Source organism: Oreochromis aureus, linkage group 19 (assembly GCF_013358895.1).
Source record: "Oreochromis aureus strain Israel breed Guangdong linkage group 19, ZZ_aureus, whole genome shotgun sequence".
NCBI lineage: Eukaryota > Metazoa > Chordata > Actinopteri > Cichliformes > Cichlidae > Oreochromis > Oreochromis aureus.
The window spans coordinates 22,921,565-22,944,713 of NC_052960.1; the positions used below are offsets into that span (position 1 = coordinate 22,921,565).

General features: G+C 44.4%; 1 pseudogene; it reads left to right on the forward strand.

Annotated features, from left to right (window-relative positions):
* The first annotated feature begins 17,499 nt into the window (after positions 1-17,499).
* LOC116328634 lies at positions 17,500-22,195 on the forward strand (annotated as a pseudogene).
* Positions 22,196-23,149: the final 954 nt, after the last annotated feature.

Below are 23,149 nucleotides of genomic sequence, written 5' to 3' on the forward strand. Positions count from 1 at the left end.
TGTCTCTTCCATGGACTTCCTAAGTCTTAGCTTTATTGTTCCATTAGTTCTCTCTACCAACCGTGCACTTTGTGGGTGATATGAACAATGATGTTTTAGTGTTATCCCTAGATGTTGTGCCATTAATCCAATCACTTCATTTACAAAGCGTGGACCATTATCACTATAAATTGTCTCTGGAATCCCGTGTTCCGGGATAATATTCTTACATATTGCTTTGGCAACCGAAATGGCATCTGCTTTCCTAGTTGGGACGATTTCTACCCACTTTGAAAAAGGACACACTATCACTAAACAGTACTTATAGTTATTACAGTTGGACAGCTCTATAAAGTCCATGTGAATAACTTGAAATGGGTGACTGGGTCTAGGGAATTTCCCTCTCTTAGGTCTCAAATTACCCTGAGAATTGTGCTTGCAACATATCATACATGACCTGCAAAATTTTTTTGAAAAGGTATTAAATCCTAGAGTATAAAAGTGTTGTTCCACTGCTGCCATCATCCCTCCTGTGGAGACATGGCATAGCCCATGGCTCAAAATAGCAGCAGTATCGGTTTATCACACAGATAATAAACACCATCCTGCAAACTCGCTCCCTTTGTGAGCCACAACTGTTTTTCTGCTGTAGGTGAGTGTGCCTGCATGTCTGCTAATACATCTCGTGTAATAGGCAATGTCTGCTGGTGTTGCACTGCTAGAATATGAACACCATGTTCTCCTAAAGCTGCCTCTTTTGCGATCTTATTTGCAAAAGCATTCCCTAATGCAACTGGATCTTTCCCTTGGGTATGTGCTGCACATTTACAAACGGCAATTCTACTGGGTAATAACACTGCCTCCAGCAGATTTTGCAAGAGTTTGGCGTGTTCTACAGGTTTCCCTGTCGAGGTTGTCATACCCCGTCTCGCCCACTGTGCTGCAAAGAAATGTAATGTAGCAAATGCATACTGGCTATCAGTGTATATTGTCACATCCAGGGGCGGATCTAGAGAAATTTTCTTAGGGTGGCATGAGGGTGGCAAAGAAATCAAATGGGGTGGCAAAGTCAAAGCCTTTTGTTCCCAAACACATATGCAGGTGGTTACATATGGTTAAAATGATTCAAATGCAGTAAGTATACAGATTTTTCATATAAATATAGTCTATAACTTAATTATTGTCTGTAGCCCACATAATTAAACACTTTAGTTACATAAAACATGTGAGTTTTGATTTTATGAACTGTATAGCCTGTATAATAAATAAATATGTAGCCCAATAAGTATAAAACCCAGAAAGCTACACAACATGGGGCGGTTCATTTACAAACACAAGTCTAACTTAAGTTTCACAGTTTTTTGTTAGAAAACAATCACACTGTGTTAAGGTTCAAAAGTTGGAGAAAAGGAGTACGGAGGGCTCACAAGCAAATAACAACTCTGGTCCGGAAGATGTGGTCAAAGCAAAGATTTATTGATTACACGCGTGGAGTCCGAAGCTGGGCAAAGTCAGCAATCGAACTGAACTCACGATGATTAAACAAAGGTTTTATATGGGTACAATAACAAAGCCCCCCTCTTTTGCAAAAATAGACAAAGTACAGCTTACATCACTTAAACCACAAAATGTTCCTGCTAACTTTACCATAGTTTTACAGAACATCACGTCTCATCTCCATCCCGGTGTCACCCCACGTACGCTTCCTTATCTTCCCGTAGATCAGGTATACTTCCTGTAAGCATCTGACAATCTGCCGGCACAATTTGCAATTGCAGCAAAAACACATCTTGACTTCTTACCTACCAAAATAGATCTGTTATGGTGTGTGTGTGTGTGTGTGAGAGTGTGTGTGTGTGTGTGGGTGCCTGCCATGTAGGCTATGTATGTGTCATGACCCCGTCTGCACCTTTGCTAACCTCACACTGCTCGTCTTAGCCAGACATCAGGCCTGTGCACCTACACAGCTGAACTCTGTGTGATCTCTAGGGTAAATGTCACACTCGAACCATGAAGGAAACTTACTCAAACTGAACTGAAACTTAAAACTTACTCAACAGATATAAGGTATAAATGATAAAAACTTAAATCTTAACTTTAAAGAATATAAGTAATAAAAGATAAAAATCACTCCAGGCGTATGTAAGCAGGTGTGTTGCCATTCCTTTCAGAGCTCCTGTCCTCCTCACCGTGTATTGGCTGATCCTTAACGTCTGCCAAGAGTTTCTGACCTTCACTTGACCAGGAGCCACAGCTCTTTAATAAGCTCAAATGCAATCATGTGTAAAAGATTAAAATCATTTTCATAACAAAAGTTCTCTCTTCTCAGATGTACCAATATGTTTGCTCGTCTCTACTACAGTTCAATCATTGAAAATCACACTGATCAGCATGCTTTGTGGAAATTACAGATTACATCATGGCAAAAGCATTTTCCAGACCTCTCAACTGTTACATGCTTAAATTACACAAAATGTCAGAAATCTGCACTGTCATGAACAAAAATTTAAACCTAATTTTTCATGATTTGTTGGATTAACCCACTGAGGTCTGAAATACAGCCGGCCATTTTTGACTCCTTTTGAGTTTACGTTTGTATTTCATCCTCAGATTGTTTCATTTTATTTTTTCCCCTTGCCTTGTTTGGTATCATTCTTTTCAGCTCAACTGAATTTAGTTTTTTTTTTTTTTGTCACTGACATACTGCATTAGTATTACTGATCTGAAATCACACAAAGAACTTAAAATCCTAGTAGTACTTTTTTACTGTAAAAAAAAAACAGACATGTTGAGTAAATTTTTATAACTTGAAATGCAAATATAAATTGTACATTTTGTAAACATATACAACTATTTATCTAAAAATTCAGCCAATACACCTGCCATTTCTTTCATTTTGTACAACCATTTAAAAATATTACTAAAACTAAAATGAGAGAACAATCAGGTGTAGCAATAAGATGCCCCACAAATGATGTGTGCCAGTAAAAAAAAGTTTTTCCACCAAAAGACAGAGGAGAACAGCACAGGGATAAACCTGCAGGCCTGACAACAGGAGGTGTATCACTCCGCTGGTTTTCTACTTAGTGACAGTGTTTACATTGCAAATGTGCCTTAGTGACATTCATTAGTGCCCTCACTGACACACAAAACAAAACGACCACACAACAGAACAACTACACAAGACAACACAACACACTAAGTATACACTCTACACTAAACGTCACAAATCTCCCACATCAAAAAACTCTCTTGCTCTCTCTCTCTCACTCGCTCGCTCTGTCTCGCTGCCGTTACCGTCACTCTCAAAACTTTCCCCTCTCCCTAAACAACCAAATCCCACATGTTGACTTTTTTTTTTTAATTGGTCGACATGGTACATTTTTCCACCGATAGGAAAGAGGTGGCTTCTTTTCCTTTCTTTACTGTTTTGGCACTGTCCTTAGAAAACGCTTAAAATACACACACACACATAAAAAACGTGACGACAGTATTTAGAAAAAAGCATGGCTTATATATATTATCAAAACTCTGGATTTACTGGCCTGTAATTAACATTTAAAAACTTTGAAGTCCGAACTTTCAATGTGGGCTGAAATAGAGACTCAGCGTGGCTGCAGCTTGTTGCTACGTCAGCTTAAAATAGTCATGTGATTTGGAGGTGCAGCGTGTCCGTGGACCCCAGAGGGTTAATAACACTCACCTTCCTTCCATTTCCAGAGTGTAACATCCAACCACCTGTGTAAAATCCAAAACTCCCATGGTGTTGTTCAAAATCTGCTCTGGCACAATCATAAGCATCGCTTGCTACTGAAAACAAGAAAAAAGCCGGTGTTCTGACAAAATGTCCTACAGTCCTGCTATGGGCTGAACCATTTGTTAATGGTGGAGGGGGGGGGGACACTATGCAATATATTCAGTTTTAGCATTTATATTCACTGTTGACTGTAACTACGCTCAAACTGTTAATGCTATCTTATTTTAATAAACAACACTGTCATATCCAAAACTGGGGTGCCACTTGGGGTGGCAAGGGATCATTTTAGGGTGGCACTTGCCACCCCATGCCACCCTTCTAGATCCGCCCCTGCATGTGAAGCCTGCCAGTGAAGGTGAGAACAAAGTGAACAGGCTTGTTGTGTTTGCTTGGTCACAGTCACAGTAACCAGTGTGTTAGTCGGTAATGATTTCCTAAGTGGACAAAGTCAATACTGCACTTGGGGGAGCTCAAGTTATGGGATTTGAAGCAACATCAGTTATGAAACACGTATGAACAGTGTTGGGTAAGTTACTTTAAATTAGTAACTTAGTTACATTACTAGTTACTTCTATCAAAAGTAACTCAGTTACTTCAAGTTACTCGTTACTTTCAGAGTAACTAGTTACTAGGGAAAGTAACTTTGGTTTTACTCAGAATTCTCTTGTTAATGTGTTGCTTCCGTAACTGGATACCCAGCAAGATTGCCAGTCTTCTAGCTTGCTTACTTGCCACAAGTGCACTGTGCCACCTACCAATAGCAAGGAAAACATAATGTGCACATTTCCACGAGAGAAATCCCACGCCTGGACCGTCGTTGACTGCCGCATGATTCTAGCCTGCTTTTTACATCCAACACAAAAACTGCAGTCGTGGTGCTTTCGATTGTACTCAGAACTCAGAAATTCTGCCTTCTGAATAGGAAGATGTAGGTAACATCAGACTGCAGATGAGCTGCATACAGGGCTGGACTGGGACAAAAAATCGGCCCGGGCATTTTGACTAGAGACCGGCCCACCATTATAGGAAAAATCATAAAGCCTTTGAATGAAAATAAACACTCTTGTGACAGTGATGTACACTGTTCTGATGGTATATATGTATCAATCTATCAATTGTTTGTTGTAAGACTCAGAAAATTATTTTTTTTAAAAGCTAGACATTTTAAATGAGAATAAGAAAGAAAAGTATTTCCTTGTCCCTGTCATGATCCTGGGTCATTTTGACCCAGCGTTTTGTGTTTCCTTGAAGTTCATTTTGTGCCTTGTGTTTATTCTGATTTTGTAGTAGTTTAGGGTTGAATCTGGAGCTCAGTGTTTTATCAGCCCTACCTGTGTCTGTCCTCGGTGCTCTGTCATGTCCTCGTATTGTAAAACAGTCTGTATGTTTCCTGTTTTACTTTGAAGGCTTGTGTTCTGGATTTCCTTTTCTGTTCTGAAGGTCTGTGTCTGTTATCGTGTTCAGCTTGTAACCTCAGGTCGTCGTGTATATTAGGATCAGCTGTTCTCCCCTCCTGTGTGTGATTACCCAATTACCTGGTGTGTGTATATTTAGTGGGTGTCGGTCTGTGCTCGTTGTCGGCTCGTCTGCGTTTGTCTGCGTTCTTCTGCGTTTGTCTGCATTTCTCCGCATCATTTAGGTATATCCCCGTGTCTCTCTGTTCCTCGCATCGTGTCCTCTGTTTGTGTTAGTTTTCCCAGTTTAGGTTCATGTTCAGTTCTGCCCTCACCTTGGGCTTTTCACTGTAAATAAATCTCCACTTGCATCTCCACTGCCACCTGCATCTCCACTGCCGTCTGCATCTTGGGTCCTTTCACTCCACAACACGACTGCTGCCCCAGCCGTGACAGTACGAGCCGACCAAACATGGACCCAGCAGCATCCGCACCCTCCCAGGAGTTTCGGGAGGAATTAATTGACACTGCTTCGAGGTTGGTTAACCTGTGGCTTGAACATGAGGGAGGGGAACTCAGCCGCGCTGTAGAAGCCAGGCTACAGCAGTTAATATCTACTCACCCCTGGCTTCTGGACTCTCTTCACCCGCTCGCACAGGACTTCATCCTCAACGAGCTTCATCTTCACCCTCCAGCCGCTACCGCTTCCCAACCCAGCCCGGCGGCGAATGCTTTGCTCTGCCCGCCGGGGAATCTGCGGCCTGGCACGCCGGATGTGGAATTACCCGGCCGGTCAGTGCTATCCCCCAGAGGGAAGCGACGTTCACGCCGCCGACGCCCATCGCCACAGCCGTGTCCTGAGACTTCTGAGTTGCCGGCTGTGGTGAGTAAAAAAGACAGTAACCACAAGCCTTCCAGTTTAAGGACTGTTTATTCTGGGGCCGTTTTTTGTGCAGCCAGTAAGGACTATGGTGTTTTCCCTGGCTCACCTGCAACTGTCGTTTCTAAGAATGTGTTTCCAGGAGCTCACTTAGCTGCCCAGCAGCCTCTAGGAGCTCACTTAGCTGCCCAGCAGCCTCTAGGAGCTCACTTAGCTGCCCAGCAGCCTCTAGGAGCTCACTTAGCTGCCCAGCCTCTAGGAGCTCACTTAGCTGCCCAGCCTCTAGGAGCTCACTTAGCTGCCCAGCCTCTAGGAGCTCACTTAGCTGCCCAGCCTCTAGGAGCTCAGCTAGCCGCACAGCAGCCACTAGCTCAGTTAGCCGCTCAGTCGTCACCTCCATCACATTCAGCCTCACAACCCATAGCTCAGTTACAGTCACAGCCAGACTTATTACAAACTATGTTACAGTCCATTTCCCAGTCTATAGCTCAGTTGGTAAAAGAATCATCAGCCTTATCATCAGCTCAGTCTCCAACTTCGCCACCATTATTGTTCCAACCTTTACTTCAGTCACCCTCAGATCAGCCACCTATTCAGTCGTCATCTTCACCTACTCCTCCTGTACAACAAGCTAAGTCGATCCAACCCGAAAAGACCTGTTTTTCATCTGTTCAGTCTAAGCAGAGAGACAAACAACACCATATTGTTATCAGTCCTCAAAAGCTGGCCATCTCAGAAACTGTGATGCACTTCAGGGCCTCCCCAGAGGCTGAGTTTCAGCCCTCAGCCCACTCTGGACCCCTGAAGGCTAAGACTCCAGCTGAGGACTGCACCCAGCTGTCGCTGCCTGAGCAGGGCCAGTGCTCCGCAGCTGCAATCAGCCCGATGTGTGCCAGGGGCCCCTGTGCCCGCTGGTTCTGTGACCATGTCCGCTGGGGGTTCTGGAGAGCCCGGCCAGCCCATTCTAGTCTCCGCTGGGGGTTCTGGAGAGCCCGGCCAGCCCATTCTAGTCTCCGCTGGGGGTTCTGGAGAGCCCGGCCAGCCCGTCCTCATGTCCGCTGGGGGTTCTGGAGAGCCCGGCCAGCCCGTCCTCATGTCCGCTGGGGGTTCTGGAGAGCCCGGCCAGCCCATTCTCGTCTCCGCTGGAGGGTCCGAGGGACCGCTCCGGCCTCCTGTCTCCGCTGGAGGGCCCGAGGAGCCCGTCCAGCAACCTGCCTCGTCAGCTGGAGGGTCCGAGGGACCGCTCCGGCCTCCTGTCTCCGCTGGAGGGCCCGAGGAGCCCGTCCAGCAACCTGCCTCGTCAGCTGGGGGGTCCGAGGGACCGCTCCAGCCTCCTGTCTCCGCTGGAGGGCCCGAGGAGCCCGTCCAGCAACCTGCCTCGTCAGCTGGGGGGTCCGAGGGACCGCTCCGGCCTCCTGTCTCCGCTGGAGGGCCCGAGGACCCCGTCCAGCAACCTGCCTCGTCAGCTGGAGGGCCCGAGGAGCCCGTCCAGCCTCCTGACTCGTCAGCTGGAGGGCCCGAGGAGCCCGTCCAGCCTCCTTCCTCGTCTGCTGGGGGGCCCGAGGAGCCCGTCCAGCCACCAGCTGTTCCAGCAGCAGCTTCATCCTCATCAGCTTCACCCACGCCGTCGCCTGGTCCAGCTCCGGCTTCATCCTCGCCTGGTCCAGCTCCGGCTTCATCCTCGTCTGGTCCAGCCTCCGAGTCCGCTTCGTCTTCAGTGTCGCCTGGCCCAGCCCCCGCAACGCCTTCATCCTCGCCAGCTGCAGCCTCCGCGCCTTCATCCTCGCCAGCTGCAGCCTCCGCGCCTTCATCCTCGCCAGCTGCAGCCTCCGCGCCTTCATCCTCGCCGCCTGGTCCGGCTTCAGCATCTGTTCCTGCCTCGCCGCCTGGTCCGGCTTCAGCCTCCGCGCCTTCATCCTCGCCGCCTGGTCCGGCTTCAGCCTCCGCGCCTTCATCCTCGCCGCCTGGTCCGGCTTCAGCATCTGTTCCTGCCTCGCCGCCTGGTCCGGCTTCAGCATCTGTTCCTGCCTCGCCGCCTGGTCCAGCTCCGGCTGCAGCCTCCGAGTCAGCCTCTGTTCCTGCCTCGCCGCCTGGTCCAGCTCCGGCTGCAGCCTCCGAGTCAGCCTCAGCCTCGTCAACACTGCCGTCAGAGCCAGCTCGCCCTGTGCCACCTCATCCTTGTTGGCCGCTTTCCAGGCCTCTAAGCTGGCATCATGGCCGTCGAGGGCGGCCTCCTGAAAGAACTCGCCGCCACCGCTGGCTTCGCGGCCAACCTCCGGACCTGCTCTGCCACCGCCGTTGCCGTGTGCACGGTCGGCCCCCTGAACTGTTTGCCCGTTGCCGTGTGCACGGACGGCCCCCTGAACTGTTTGCCCGTTGCCGTGTGCACGGACGGCCCCCTGAACTGTTTGCCCGTTGCCGTGTGCACGGACGGCCCCCTGAACTGTTTGCCCGTTGCCGTGTGCATGGACGGCCCCCTGAACTGTCTCCACTTCGCCACCGCTGCCTTCCGCGCGGTCGGCTTTTGGATTTGTGTCGCCAACGTGGCCGGCCTCCGGAGGTGAACTGTTTCAGACTCCTGAGTTGTCAGCCTCCGGGCCGGCCTCCTGAACTGTGTTTTGGGACCCTGTTCGAGGACTCCAGTGTGTGCATGTTGTGTTTTGGACAATCCATTCGGTTCGCTGGAGTTTGTTTTTGTTTGGTTTTGCTCCCTCCTTCCTGGACCCCCTGCCGCCCGCCCTGGGTTGGTCGTCTGTTTTTGTTTTGGGCTGTCTGGAGCCAGCCCTTGGAGGGGGGGTGCTGTCATGATCCTGGGTCATTTTGACCCAGCGTTTTGTGTTTCCTTGAAGTTCATTTTGTGCCTTGTGTTTATTCTGATTTTGTAGTAGTTTAGGGTTGAATCTGGAGCTCAGTGTTTTATCAGCCCTACCTGTGTCTGTCCTCGGTGCTCTGTCATGTCCTCGTATTGTAAAACAGTCTGTATGTTTCCTGTTTTACTTTGAAGGCTCGTGTTCTGGATTTCCTTTTCTGTTCTGAAGGTCTGTGTCTGTTATCGTGTTCAGCTTGTATCCTCAGGTCGTCGTGTATATTAGGATCAGCTGTTCTCCCCTCCTGTGTGTGATTACCCGATTACCTGGTGTGTGTATATTTAGTGGGTGTCGGTCTGTGCTCGTTGTTGGCTCGTCTGCGTTTGTCTGCGTTCTTCTGCGTTTGTCTGCATTTCTCCGCATCATTTAGGTATATCCCCGTGTCTCTCTGTTCCTCGCATCGTGTCCTCTGTTTGTGTTAGTTTTCCCAGTTTAGGTTCATGTTCAGTTCTGCCCTCACCTTGGGCTTTTCACTGTAAATAAATCTCCACCTGCATCTCCACTGCCGTCTGCATCTTGGGTCCTTTCACTTCACAACACGACTGCTGCCCCAGCCGTGACAGTCCCCCGCTTTCCCTGTTAATGCCCTACCTGGCCCCCTGGCAACACTTTGCTAGACCCGCCCCTGCACAGTTTCCAGCTGTCAGCTACATAGAAAAGGATCCTGGTGTTATTTGTCTCTCAGAAACAGCTCATAACTTCCCTTCAACTCATTCATGTCACCTAAAAGGTAAACCTGTTTCTCCATCACCTGTTCAGCTGTGATGATTCAGTAAGGACATCTCCTGGTTTCATCTTCATGTTTCCCTCTCACCAGATAACCAAACTGATATCATGACCAGCAGCTTTACAGCTGTGGCTCCAGCAAACATCAGCTGATACTAGAAATTAATATTAAATAAATTCTAACAACAGCTGATCAAGCTTAAACTGCTGCTGTTGTTTAGCGCGACATCCGCTGGTTTCCTCTTTCTGGCGCAAAGTGGGCGATAAACAAACAAGAGAGAAAAGCCGATCAGCTGATCATTGATCAGTTTCATGATTGAAGTAGAAACAGGAGAGGGAGGGGGAGAGAATGAGAGAAGAAGAGGCAGCTGTGCAGCTTCAGCTTTGTGTCTTTTTCATTCTAGCTGAAGTACGGGACAAACTGTTCCTTTTCACCTCAATACGAAATGCGTGATATTTTCTCTGACTACGAGACGATTCTGTTTTTTACAGGACGGTTGGAAACTCTAATAATTAACCGTATGGACAAAATAAAGTTCAACATCAGTAACATAGCACCCACCCAGCTGTATAGAAACTCCGTCATGCTAGCTAGTACCCAGTACGAAAAAGTCAGCATAACGAAAATAAACTCCACATAACTTGGTTTATATCTGACCCAGATAGACTGCAGGTCATAACTTCTTACCTGAAGTTCAGTTCACCTGACACGCGGACCGGCGGCCGCTTCGGGTCTCTCCTCTTGCCTCCCTTTTCCTTCATCCACCTGCTGGCCTCCACCACTTGCTAATGTTACTGAATCTGTGGAAGCTCCGCGATAGCACCACACGAAGTAACGAGTAACGAGCCTATCTAAATCCCAGTAACGAGTAACGCGTTCCTGGTTTGGGCATAATAACTAGTTACCGTGCTCGTTACCACAATAATAATGTAGTTACTGTAACGCATTACTTTTTTTTTTTTCTTTTTTTTTTCTAACCTGTCCCGTTTGGTTCTTTTGCCATCAGAATTATTGTCTAAAGGCGAAGAAAGATGCCCAACGGATTTACTTTACCAAATGGACCATCCCAGCCTTGCCGTAATGGTCCATCTGATTCACCTTTTATTGTTTATTTTATTTTCACTTGCTGAATACGGGACAGACTTGACTGGTGGAAAGAAAGGGAGAAAGAAAGAGGAAAGAAAAAAACACCTGAGAAGAGGGATGGGGAAAAGGGCAAAAACAAAACCATCAGAATAAGCAGACAAAAAAAAAACATATCGATCACCTGGATCACCTGTTGAGAAAGAAAAAGAAAGCAAGCAGAAGAAGACAAGAGTAATAAACATCATCACAATGATATATGGAATATGACAGTAAATACTAAATATTAAACATTATGGTGCAGCACATAAGATCGACAGCGCACAGTGTGCTTTGAGGTAGGAGCCAAAAAGGGTGTAGTTTGTGTGTGTGATCACCCGTGTGTACACCTATGAGCATGAACGCGCTTGTTTTTAAGAGGTTCCTTCATGTAATGATCTGCTAGAGGGTGTGGGGGGCCACTGCCCCGACCTCCAGGGCATGAAGCAGGTATGGAGGAGATCAAAACTCCAGACATCCAGAGGCCCCCAGAACACAAGAGACCAAGGAAGACCAACAGAGGGCAGCCGCGCCACTATCCCAGAAAGAGCTGAGGAGAGTCCCAGATGAGGGGTCACTCAGCAGCCGCGGAGCAGAAGCCAGGGGGGGTTGCAGTGACGTGCCCGTGAGCTCCGCCGGCAGCCAGCTGTGCCAGAGTGACCGAGCTCCGGGCCGAGAGGCCGAGGCACCCCATCCCGGTGTGGCCCGAGCGAGCCCCAGGCTCCAGGCCCCGATAAGCAGCCGCCAAGGAGTGAGCCGGTGGGTACCTGGGCGCCCACCCCGGACACAAAGAACCACCAACGCACCGATGTCTGAGGGCGTCTGCCACCAGCAGGGAAGTGGTGGGGGAGATGGGCCTCAAACCTTGGAGGGCCTGAGATGTCCCCAGAGAGGTGGCGTCTGATACCCAACCTGACATATAGACACAGACAAACAGGCACACACAGATACAAACATCTATTCCCACCCTCATGCTCTCAACACTCACCCAACGTGGAGACAGACAGAGAGACACTGTACACACAATCACACTCCCCAAGTGTACTCTAAGCCCCGGGTCTGGGTACCCTTGCCCCTGGAGGGGGAAACTGCACCCAGACCCAGGTGGTGTTACCCTTTTCCCTGGGGTGGAGAGAAGCAGACTGCCCCGACTCCGCAGCAGCAGGGAGGCCCCACATTCCAGACCCCAGTCGGACGGCCAACTCCTCCTCCTAGCCCCCCCGCCCAGCAGGCCGCAGAGAACGGGGGTGTAGGAAGACTCAAACCTCCCTCCACCCGCTCATATGTAGTGTTGATGTATGTGTGTTCTAAGGTGCATTTAAAACCCAGGAGGGCATGGAGCTACCTGCCAGAGCAGCAGGTAAGCGTATAGCCCCTCCTGCTAGCCCTCAATGTCTACGTGTATTTAAAATTGAGAGGTGGGCAGCGACGCCAGGGGTGAGGTGTACACCCCTGATGGTGATTGGAATCAGTGTGTGCCCACCCCAAGATCCTAGATCCTATGTATGTGTAATGAGAGTGTGAGTAATGTGAATGATTAAGTTGTGGGATAAAATTGAGGCAGAGGCAGCCAGAAGGGGACAGAGGGGGGGATGTCTCCTCTGCACCCTGGTGACACACCTACCCCAAGGCCCTGCATGTGTGGGTGATTGTGGTGGAGCGGGAAGAGGGAGGCAGCTGGAGATGGGGAGGGAAGGAAGGAGGGCAGTGACCCCTCCTGGGGTCAGCTCCCCGCTGACCCCAGTAGGCACCCCATACTCTGCAACCCGCCAGGGAAAGGGGGGCCCAGGCCCATCCAGACTGGGGCCCAGTGGAGCAGCGCCTCCCGGCCCCACAGAGCCCGGGACAGTCCACCCAACCCCACCACAGAGAAAACTGCACCCACCCCATCATCCACTCATCTTCCAGACTACACAAGACAATAGACGCCCAGGCTGAGATCTTCCTCCACCTCTCCTGTATCTCCTCCTGCAGAGAGAGTTCCTGAAGAGAGGAAGGCTCCTGCAGGATGTGACAACCTCCCCCACCAGTTGAAGAGCCCCCCAGGTGGTTCGATGCACAGGCGGCACCCTGCGCCAGGACTGGGCCCCCATACACCCACCCGCCCACAACCCCGGCAACACACCAACCAGTAACGCATTACTTAATAACGTGTTAGTCCCAACACTGCGTATGAGGCACAAAATAACCAGTCACTACCTATAAATCTATACATTTAACTACTCTCCAAAGAGATTAAAGACTAAAGATGGATTTTGTCATGATCGCTGTGTGGCAGGCAGGATGACGACCCAAACATGAAAAGGTAAACTCAAGGCAGCAGCTTTATTTGCTGGAAAAAACCCCAAACACTGAATACAATGAGCAAAACATAAAAACTAGATGCTTGGAAACTAAGACTCTGAAAACTAGGAAACCAGAAACAAAGAACTGATGAGAAGCAATAACAGGAATCAGAAGCACGGAGACAACACACAGCACTAAGGGTGTATGACACAGCAAGGGACAAAGGAAAAAAACAGGGCTTAAATACACAAGGGAGTAACGAAGGAATAGGAGACAGGAGGGAAACCAGCTGGGAATAATCAGAAATGATGAGACGGGGAAGAAGCAAAACTGAATACACTGATATAGGACATGGGACTGTCAAAGTAAAACAGGAAACACAAGACATTCACACAGACGCAGATTTGACTGACTGGAGAGACAGAGGGAACATGGAGACAAGAGTGACGAGACATGAAAGGTGGAACACGGGGAAGGCAAAGAAACAGAAACCTAAAGTCTAGGAACTAAAAATAAACACTAGCAGAAAACCATGAATGACAATAATCCAAGAATATTAACTAATAAACACGAAACACTGGGTCCGTGACCCAATACCATGACAGATTTATAACAAGTCCCAGAACAAATACAGATAAAGCATAAGAAGCACATTACCAACAAGTGGAAAGTGCAATAATCTGATCCATTATGTCTGAGTGCAAAGGTCAAACAAGAAAAAAATATCTGAATGGCAATTTCGTGTTATGTTTTCACAATTTACATTTTAAATTGTGAAAACATAAACTGAATTTTGGAGAGTGGCGCAGCGGCATGCCTGGTGCCCTCACCAAAGTAACAAAAAATAACAATTTACTCATTGGAGTCATAAACTGATCATGTTATAACTGATGGAAACATGTAAACTTGAAAAATATGTCTCCATATTGTTTCAAAGATGAAAAAAAAGGAAACATCTCATCTTTTATTTTTTAATGAATCAGCTGTTTGCTGGAATCAAGAGTAAAGAAGAACCATCCAGATCATCACCGTAATCATTTGATGAACAAGCTGTAAAAATTATGTTTTATTAAAACAGGTAAATATTATGTTTTATTATACAAATGGAGCAGGATGAGCTTGTTCATAAAAAATTAAAAAATGCCCAATTATACAATCAGAAAACAAAAACAATTACAAAAATAAAGGACTTTCACCTAGGTGTGTGAATAACAAAAGGTATAAGCATTTTTTAACATCTCTGAGAATCTCAATCATCACTTTAAATGCCACGTTACATCAATAGCCAGAAAAGCTACAGACTTGTTCAGCCTGTTTAGGTCTAACATGCCTTTAAACATTCATTCACAACATTTGAGTCATAACATTTTTCAAAAGACTCAGAGGTGTCCAGGCTGGAGGTGAGATATGGAGCTAACCAGCTGCGATGAGTTGCAATAAAAATCAGTGTCCATCCATCCATCCATTCGCTTCCGCTTATCCTTTCCAGGGTCGCGGGGGGCGCTGGAGCCTATCCCAGCTGTCATAGGGCGAGAGGCGGGGTACACCCTGGACAGGTCGCCAGTCTGTCGCAGGGCCAACACACAGGGACAGACAACCATTCACGCTCACATTCACACCTAGTGACAGTTTGGATTATCCAATTAACCTATCCCCTCAAACTGCATGTCTTTGGACGGTGGGAGGAAGCCGGAGTACCCGGAGGGAACCCACGCAAACACAGGGAGAACATGCAAACTCCACACAGAAAGCCCCCGGCCTGATGGTGGAATTGAACTCAGGACCTTCTTGCTGTGCGGCAACAGTGCTAACCACCGTGCCACTGTGCTGCCATCAGTGTCGTCATGGTAAATCAGCCTGGATGCACAGGCCCAGAAACAGAAACATATGAATTTTTCCATATTTAATTAGATCAATTTAACACTGATAAATTTTGAAATGAACATTTCTAACTTGATTGATCAGCTTATTGATCACCAGCTCACTATGGGAAAATCACAGATTAATTATAAGAATGATATTACTATGATGATAGGTGATGTGAACATCTAGTATTCAAACCTTGGCTCGTGCTGCATTTTTGTACAGGTACTTTTATAATTTTTCACTAACACACAAGAAAAAACCAATACAAACAATAAAAACAAGGTGGAATTGAAATTGGTTTTGTTGTGTGAAACAGGGCATGTGGGTCTGAAATGTGGACCAGGACTGAACAATATACAGGGCTCTAGAGTGTGACCAATTTGGTCGCAAATGCGACCAAATTTTTTTTTTTAGTCACACCATTGAAAAATTTGGTCGCACCGGTGCGACCAACTGTTCGGGTAACAAAAAAAAAATATATCTCTGCAACTCTCCGTGTGGTCAACAACAGACACACATTATGCCCCTATCGTGGACTAAACCAATCAGATATTCAGGGGCGGGACCTCTCTAATTGGCCGTGGTCCAGTTGAAAGTGCAGTTGGAAGAGAGAGGTGAGTAGCTTGAATAAAGCGATATCGATTCATTAAATCCTGAATCGACTTTTAAATATAACTGTGTTTTGTCAGAAACGCCAGATTCTCAGATTAAAGCTCACAAAACTATTTCAACAACCACCAAACAGCAAATGAGAGCAGGTACACGGATTCCACACAAAGACATAAACACAGCGCGGACCCGACGCATCAGAATCAGCTTTCTCTTTCTCGACTTTCTCACCCGACGGCCCGTACACGGACACGCTGTCGGAGCTCACCGATTCTGATGCGTCGGGTCCGCGCTGTGTTTACATCTTTTTTGCGCTAGATTCTGAGCTGCAGGTTTTGTCTCTCTCCAACCAAAATTCGCCGAGCCAGCAGCAAAAGAAGCAGCAAACTACGCTTCACATTTGACCAATGTCGTCATGAATTCCCTCTTACTTTTACTATTTTGCTTCCACCACGATAAAAATCACACTTCATGCACAGCTCTCTCTCTCTCTCTCTGTGTGTGTACTTCAAGAACAGTTTCCCATCTCAAATCTCTGTTTTCTGCATTATTCATTCACTTATTACCCACCAGTCTACCGCTGTTTACAGCGCTGTCGGCCGCTGTTTTTTTTCTTTTTTTCACTTAAATGACCTCGGACAAAAAAAGCCTAATTTCTGCTGTTCAATACTGAAGAAATTTAAACTTTTTAAAATTATGCAAAATTGCAGAATATTTTTAAGGTTATCTGCTATAAAAAGCCAGACCAGAAAAATCTCCTTCATGTTTTTCTGTGTTTTATTCTCAGTTACTTTCACACAAAGGCATCTGCTGTGATGTTCACAATTCTGATGAAGTCTCACATGTATCAGTACTGATAAATGATCAGAATTATAATATTTCTGACTGTCTGAGGAAAATTGAATCGAATCAGGACTTTGAGAACCGGAATCGAATGGATTATAGAAATCAGTGATGATACCCAGCCCTAGTGAGCAGCCTAGGCCCGACAGAAGTGGATGTAGCTGTGGGTAATAAGAAAAGATGAAAAGAACGATTGATAACTTTTTTGTTAAGGCCTGATCAATCTGAAATTCATAGCCAGTGCTCTGACACGGTGCCATCAATCTTTGAATGCTGAAAAAGCACAGTGTATCCAGAAAACACATTATATGCTGCAATAAATGCACTGCCCAAGTGTCCCCTCTCCCCACTGCCTTTCAGCAGCAGGCAGCAGCAAACAGGTCATCAGAGGAGCCGAGATGATGATTAAGTTTAACATTTTCTACAATATTGACAAAGCACTTTAAGCACAAGATTGTTAGTTAATAATTTAGAAATGAATATTGTTTGTATGGACTGCAATTTCCCCCCCAAAAAAGTGCACATGTAAAACTGCGGTGTTAAGCGATGTGGTTGAAAAATTTGAGTGCGCCTAACTTTTGTGCCGGTGCGCCCGTGGCAAAAAGTTAGTCTAGAGCCCTGATATACACACACACATACACACACACACACACACACACACACATATATATATATATATATATATATATATATATGAAGAATTCATGGAGATCAGAAAAGGGACTTTTTGATCGAAGTCTCTTCTTTAAAATTTTGTTTATTTCTTCATTTACTGGCAGACTTTATTTTTTATTACTGCCTGGTATCTTTTATATTTGTCTTTTGTTTTTTTATTTGTTCTATTCATATTTCTATTCTTTCTCTGATTTTTCCAGTTATTATTGTTATCATTGTTGCTACTAAAACTCTTTAAACGTTGAATGCTTTTTTTGTGAAAGAACAGAAAAATGTTGAGAAATAATTGATCTGATTAATATGAGCACTTTGTTGTTTTAGTTTCACTTCATAAGAAATGACTTTTGTAGTTCTTCAGACACAATGGACTTGTCACACCACCGTCAGACAATCACAACAAATAGCATGGCAACAGGCTCCACAGGTTCTACATCATGACTTTTCTAGTTGGAATCAAAAAGACAAACAGCAGCTACTGTTCTGCATTCAGCAAACCGAAGAAATTCAAGTTTATTTCTATCAGTGTTCCTACTTTAAGAAGCACGATGAGTGAGGGCACAACTTCTTCAGTAAGTCAGTTTTTGATGTATTAATATATGCTGGTGTGTGGTAATTATGTAGTAGTTTTAACAACTTAGTGAAAGATATGCTCTGCTGGTGGATGATGGTGTGCCATCTTTTGTGATTTTCTTTTCACTATGTCAGAAAGCTGTGCACTATTAACAAGAAAATATAATTTAATAATGTATATTTTATTATTATTAATCCCCATGGGGAAATTAGTCCTCTGCATTTAACCCATTCACTCAGTGAAACAGTGGGCAGCCACCAAGCCACCCCAGTGCCTGGAGAGCAGTGTGTTGGGACGATATCTTGCTCAGTGTAGCCATTCAGTGGATTCAAACCCGAGCTATCCCTGCCAATATGTCTGTTATAGCAGTTTTTATGAATATTTCTATAACTGCATCATCTTTTGAAATAAGGTGTAAAATTGTTTTAAGTATTCAATAAAAATAAAAAATATACACAGGTATGAAGAGAGTCATTGAATTTTCTTCCTGTACCCGACACCAACTGTTGCAGTATACTCCTGTAAACCTCTTTTCTTTTAACAAATTAGACACATTTTTCATTGTCATATACAGATAACTGTTAAATCCCATAGTATTATAGTAGTATGTGAGTATGTGATACATGCTGGAAATGAAACTGAGGTAGACTAACTGTGTTATTTAAAAGTTGCATGAAAATCCTCTGCAGGATAAACAGGTGAGTTTTCTGTACTGTGATGGATTAAAAGAGCAGTGTGTGATCGGTGCACGATGTGGCACAATGACTGTGGCTTAAAGGTCAGAGTTATGTTACATCAAGTGTAGCACAGATTCATATAAATTTTATGTGATGATTCTGAGATTCATTCTCTGAATTCCACCTTTATACCCTCTGTATAGTGTCTAATAAGAGGACAGCATTAACAGTGTACAGTCAGTGTCTTAAAATTAAAATCAAATTTAATCACATACTTCTATCGTACCTTGATTCCAGCTTGATTTGTGTTAGGAAAAATTGTGGAAAAAAAAACAGTAACAAAGTGGGAAAGTATAAAGGGGTTATCACAGCACACACAAGAGCAGAAGGCAAAACTAGCCTGCAGTATTGGCACTTATCTCACGGAACACAAGGAAAATGCAGTCATTTTCATTAAGGTCTTATAGGCAGAGAGAGATTAAAGGTTGAAAACTGATTCATTACAAGTCCCCACACAGATAAAGCATTAAAAGTACCTTACCAACAAGCAGGAAGTGCAAAACATTAGTGAGATAAGATACATAATGAGAAACATACAAATGAGGAAAAAAAACAATATCTGAATATCAGTTTTGTGCTATTTTGTTCAAAATTTACTTTAAAATATGATAAAGAATATCTTCATTGAATTGTTGGTGTTAATATGTTAAACTTTTTTTTTTCTCCTTCAGTCTGAACCAGAGATCCCTGTCACCATTGCCATGTCTTCGGGACTCCTCTTCATGCAGGGACAGCAGGGCTATGGCCCTGCCTTCGACTTTGTCGAGGTCGTATATTATGAGGGGAAAACACACACACACTCAATTGCATGCAGTGGTTAGATGTTAATGACTGTGGAAGATGAGAATATACCACATAAGAAAAAGCACCACAGAAACTGCACATAAATACTGCACTCACACAGTTATTCAGCATTCACTCAGTTTTCATTTCTCTTCCTTGTCCTGCTCTCAGGCTCTGAAGGCAGTCAATGCTGAACTCAGAAACGATTACTCTGAGAATGAGGAGCTCTTTAAAGTCATACTAATCGATGACAGCTCATCATCAGACTTTCTCATGAATCAGATCCGTGAACATGGTGAGTTAACGATACCTCCAAACACACTTACTATTAATTCAAATACATGTGTCTTATAAGGAAACTTTTAAATTTTGAGAAAATGAATAAATGGAAATGATTAGACTGAGAAAATTTTTCCTCTTCTAAGTGATTCTGATTAACTCTTGTTTACTCCACCACTCTTTCTAAATCATTCAGGCTTCATTTGTACAGCACCTTTCATGCACTTCAAAGTTTTACATAGATTAATGACAGGCTTACAATAAGAAAACAAAACAACTAAAAACACAATCTAATAAAGTAGAATACTTTATTAGTGTAAGGCAGGGGTGTCCAAACTTTTTTCGCTGAGGGCCACATACATAAAAATATAGGAGGGGCTGGGCCACTTACTAGAAATTAGGTATATAACCTTAACTTTACTGTATTAAAAATCACTTAAAAGTGGTCAAATGTGTTATATTGTTTTATATAATTAAAGACAAAACTGCCTTCATCACAGCTTTCCATAAATGGATCTTTACTGATTTATTCAGAAAAAGCTTTGGTAGCTCATTCTCAGAACAGCAGCCTCAGATTTCTTCTTAGACAGAAGATTTACAGCACAGAGAAAAAACAACAAAGGGGAAAATGGGACGGGTACATTTCAAGTTTGTTATTTACGTTATTAGGCTTAGCAAAACATCTATTAACGTTCGTTTGAAGCTGACTGAACAGGACTTAATAACATGAGTCCATATAATTTTAGTGAATTATTCTGGTGAGTATCAGCTGCGCTGGGTATGTAAATCGGGCCATCCAGCCGCGGTGCTGATCGTACGCCACTCGTGCCAAAAATCCGGACAAATGTCACTTGATCAAGGAGCAGATCTGAATCAGAGGAGATCAGCTGACTTTGCGTGTGCTGTGCACAGCGGCGTGTACTCTGTGTGTTAACAAGAAAAACGCATATAAGAAAGTGGTGCGCAAAAGCAGGGTGGTGACAGAATTGATGCGCATTATTGATATTTGAAGCATGTGTACCTGCATATTAACACACGGGTGTGGAATATATTTTTTACTCACCTAAAGCGCTCGTGCTCTCATCCACTCCCCGCAAAAAATTAGCAGCTGTGCGGTGTCTGTGGCAACGGTGCTCGGATCGCATGCGATGGAGTAAAAATCAAAAGCGCAGCTTTATCAGACAGTTGCAGTTTAATGTTGGCTGACGAGTCTTCAGTGCGTCGCACAACTGTATTTCTGGACATGCTGACGTTGTTGAAGTCCTGCACTTTTTTCGGGCACATTATTTCGGTGACTTTAACGAGGCCGTGTTTTATGAGGTCTCCATCTGAAAAAGGCTTGCCATGTCCTGCCATGAGTTGGGCGACCTCATAGCTGCTATTGGAGCCTTTTTCTGGACAATTTGAGCACGAAAAAAATACTGTTGCTGACCCTGCAGGATATCTGTCCCACCATGTCTGAAATTTTCTGCACTCACACTTTGTACCTTTCGCTTCTTTAGTTCTGCCATGTTTAGTAACTTGGGATAAATTTCTTCTGTGATTGTCCTTTTTGGTGGAGCAACTGCCTTGATCAACAGTAGCTCCCCCTGGTGTTAAAACTAAGAAGTGCAATAAACTCAAGCAAAAGTTGAAGTGCGGGCCATTTTCTATTCTATTTATAAAATTACTTGCGGGCCAATTAAAACTGGACCGCGGGCCAATTGCCGGACTTTGGACATGCCTGGTGTAAGGACTCTAAAAGCAAGTTATTAAAAAATAATAGATATAAGTAAGTAATAGTAACACTATTGCACTAATCCTGATAAATCTAAACAGTTTTGGTAAAACAGATTGTCCAGCAGCCTTTTCATTCATTCTTGTGTGCAGGGCTGGAAGAACTTATCACTCTGTTACCTGTGACTGAAGATCAGCTTGTGAGTGAGTTAAAAAGAAACAACACCCACCTGTACCTGTCTGATGAACCAAACAGGTTGAAGGTTCAGGAAGCTTTGAATGAAGGTAAAAGTGTTAAATGTGGTGCTAACTTTAAGACAAAGTGCACTTTCTGCTGTTGTACTTTAATCACTCTGTGTGTTACTGTGAATTAATATCCCTGCATCAGGTGTAGCAGCTGCTATCATGTTCACCCCAAAGAAGGACATGCCAGTGTCTGAGGATCAGCTGCGTGTTGCCTTCGATGGTGACGCTGTCCTCTTCTCTAATGAGTTCCAGGGGGTTGGACTACAAGCATTCTTGAAGAATGAGAAGCAAAATGTTGAAAAGCCAATGAAGAAGGTATGATTTGCCTTTTTAAAAAACAACATTTTTTTAAACAACACATCCAACTATATGGTTATAGTTATTTTATTCTTCTGTGATGCCATAAACAATATATATTTAATCAAAGAAAAGAAAATGTCTGCTAGATTACATTCAAATAAACTGATATCAGCTAAATTATCCTAATGCACTTTCCTGCTTTGACCAGATTGTCATGTGTTGAATCACTGCTCTTCTTCACTTTCATCTATTCAGGGACCATTCAAAGGATTCTTGGAGGTTTTAATAAAACTGCAGCAAAAGTTGCATAATAAAGGCAAAAAGTGTCCCATTCGTACCTACCTGGTGACATCTCGAAGTGCAGGCTGTCCTGGCTACAGAGCTTTAAACACTCTGCGCACCTGGTGTGGAGCTTGATGAAGCTGTGTTTGTGGGAGGGCCTAAGAAAGCTCCTAGCCTGCAGAGGCCTTCTTTGATGACCAGCAGAGACATGTTGATGCCGCATTGGAGGTCGGCACAGTAGCATGCCTGGTGCCTTACCAAACTAAAAATAAATAGCAATCTGTTGATTGGATATTATCACTGTTGGAAATATGTGAACTTGAAAAGTATGTTTCCATAATGCTTCAAAGATGCAAATAAATAAAGAAACAAACGTCTTCATCTAGGGCGTTGTTGTGTTTTTTTCTGAAGTATCAATGTTTTTGTAAAAAAAAATTTAATTCTATCAAATGCTTTTTAGTAAATCAGCTGACTCCAACTCTGACATAGCATGTCAGCATATCACATTTTATCCTCAGTCAAAGGTCTTTGAGTTGTATTTCACAGGGAGAGAATAGAATGAGAGCTAACTTCACTCCGAGATGGGAAAACAATATAAGAAAGGAGAGGAAGAGGATAAGGTAAAGACTGCTGAGTGGCAATTGATGAACTGGAAATTTAAAGCTTACATGAAAGTCCTTTTTTTATACTTTTTATTTAAGAACATTTTTATACAGCAAAAGGGAAAAAAGGGGAAACAAAAAACCCCAAAATATTATGAGGTCATGGGAAGACAAATATATGCACGCATATACATCTGCACATACATACATATATACATAAATACTATAGTATTGCAAGTTCTATGCATTAAAGAATGCTGCCACAGTTTGTAAAGCCCAGCCAGTTTCTCCAACGTCTCCTTCCCAAGTCCCTCTGAAGTCGCAGGGTGAAAGTCATACATTCCACCAATCTGATGTTTTCCACTATAGAAATAAAAAGACTTATAGTGGGAGGATAGCCTTTTTCGCAGATGCCAAAAGAATTCTCAGGAGATAAACTTCATCTGTAATTAAATCTTCTGCAAAACATCCCAGATACATTGATGCGAATGTACAGCTCACATTGAATCCCGGTGCTATTGGAATTATTTTTGAAACTTCCAACCAGAAGGGTCGTATGGACCGGCAGGACCAGAATATGTGTCCATGGTCTGCCATGACTTCCCCACAGTTTCTCCAGCACAGTGCA